Raw genomic sequence first — 2,179 nt, 5'->3', positions numbered from 1 at the left:
TTTTTAAATGAACTGTACGCTCGGCCGTCGAATGAATTATATATTATTTCGGCAGGTTTTCAGTCACATCGGACATATTTTGTCGTCGTAGTTTCCTGGCGACGCCCATATATACCTCCTTCTCGTTGCGCTGGTCGGAGATGTTATGGGCATCGAATTGTATGTTTCAAAAACATAAAGAACATATGAGACTTATAAAACTGAAAATTAAATATATGATTACCCTGAACGGTGGATCACTTGGCTCGTGGGTCGATGAAGAACGCAGCTAATTGCGCGTCAACGTGTGAACTGCAGGACACATGAACATCGACATTTCGAACGCACATTGCGGTCCACGGATAAAATTCCTGGACCACGCCTGGCTGAGGGTCGTTTACGTAACCTAATACTGCTTGCGTTGCTCTCTCAGATCCCCGCCGTCGGCAGATCCGTTTCTGAGTCGGGTTGAGGAAGAAGCTACGTACGAGCGATAGAGATGAGCTTTCGTCGGCGTTTGTCGCAGTCGTGCGAAAACCAAGATTCGTGCAATCCCATGGAAAGTGGAGGAGAAAGAAAGAGAGAGAGAGAGAGATACACACACATTCGATTCGGACTTGCGTGAGTGTTTTTTAAAATTACGGTGTCGCGTGTCGTCGTAGTTACGACCGCCCGTATTTTCTTTTTAAAAAAAGAAAAAGCACCGCTCCTGCGAGTTGTGTGTGCCCTCTACCGAACATAAATGGCGTGTCGCGCGTAATCGCGTATTTCGCACGAATCGATTTTTTGACGCGACTCCTGACGTTGCTTGAAATGATATATGATTATTTAATACACAAAAGAAAGGAACGAGAGTCGAGAGACTTAACAAAGAACAAAAGGGAGAAAGATTGTGTCTGATTCTTATTTTGATCCGTTTATTACCCCACCCACGTAAAGTGCGCGGTAATTTTTATCAATCTCTCTTCGTGTTTTTGTATCAATAGTAGCCCCAGGGATCTGTGTCACGTGACCATACTAAAAGGGGTCGTCGTTGCCAGTGATGTTGTCATCCGAAAAGAGAGTCTCTATCGTCGAACGTTGATGACTTCGGCCACGTTTCTTCGATTCGAAGTGGACCCAATTGGTTGGATGTTCTCGCTTGCGCAAAAACGTTTCTGTGTACCTCTGGGCATGATGGACCACAGAATAATCCTTTTTTGGAGTGGCTCGATATCTAAACACAAGAGGAGAAAGAGAAGATTACTCGCGAAGAAGGGTAACTTAAAAATGGGTAAAGAGAGTTAATGTCGCCCCCCATGTGTCTTTGTTGTCGATCGCGAAACCGCGCGTATTAGCCGGTCGTCCAGTCCACGAAGAACTTTTTTCGAAACTAACAACGGCTACTGCACGAACTGTGTATCGTATACCAATAGAGTACACCCCGACCTATCCATTTCGGAGAAACGAAAAATGGATCAGTGAATTGGGATGAGCTTACGTACTGTGCGTATATATATATATGTGATGTGTAGCCTGGACCGTAACTCGAGAAAGTGGCGGACGGGCGTTAAAGTATATCAACCGGTTGAACGTCTAGCGAGAGTTTCGCATATCGATTTCGAACAAATTGGCAAAGGCATTTTGACGAGGCCGCGTGTAACTTCTCTTGTCCAAGAGAGAAAAGAAAGTTTCCTTTTCTTGTGTGGGATGAAACCTCGAACGCTTTACAAACGGACAAAAGAGAGAGAGAGAGAGAGAGAGAGAGAGAGAGAGAGAGAGAGAAGAGAGAAGAAGATGATGGCAATATTCTAATTCTCCGCCTTTCGATACACGTTTATTTGACGACCTCAGAGCAGGCGAGATTACCCGCTGAATTTAAGCATATTACTAAGCGGAGGAAAAGAAACTAACAAGGATTTCCTTAGTAGCGGCGAGCGAACAGGAATGAGCCCAGCACTGAATCCCGCGGTATCGCCGCAGGGAAATGTAGTGTTCAGGAGGATCCGTTTATCCCGTGACGTCGAACTGGGTCCAAGTCCATCTTGAATGGGGCCATTTACCCATAGAGGGTGCCAGGCCCGTAGCGACCAGTACGCGTTTCGGGAGGATCTCTCCTTAGAGTCGGGTTGCTTGAGAGTGCAACCCTAAGTGGGTGGTAAACTCCATCTAAGGCTAAATATGACCACGAGACCGATAGCGAACAAGTACCGTGAGGGAA

The 2,179-nt window shown here is 46.0% G+C and overlaps 1 non-coding gene across 1 annotated transcript; it reads left to right on the top strand.

The window, feature by feature from the left end:
• The first annotated feature begins 220 nt into the window (after window positions 1-220).
• LOC128892734 (5.8S ribosomal RNA) lies at window positions 221-375 on the top strand. Its single transcript, XR_008461173.1, has one exon. It is a non-coding gene; the product is annotated as a 5.8S ribosomal RNA (ribosomal RNA).
• The last annotated feature ends 1,804 nt before the right edge of the window (window positions 376-2,179 follow it).

This window comes from Hylaeus anthracinus, unplaced genomic scaffold, assembly GCF_026225885.1.
Source record: "Hylaeus anthracinus isolate JK02 unplaced genomic scaffold, UHH_iyHylAnth1.0_haploid 16212, whole genome shotgun sequence".
NCBI classification, from domain to species: domain Eukaryota; kingdom Metazoa; phylum Arthropoda; class Insecta; order Hymenoptera; family Colletidae; genus Hylaeus; species Hylaeus anthracinus.
Note: the sequence above shows the minus strand (reverse complement) of the source record. Positions and strands in the feature narration are given on the sequence as shown.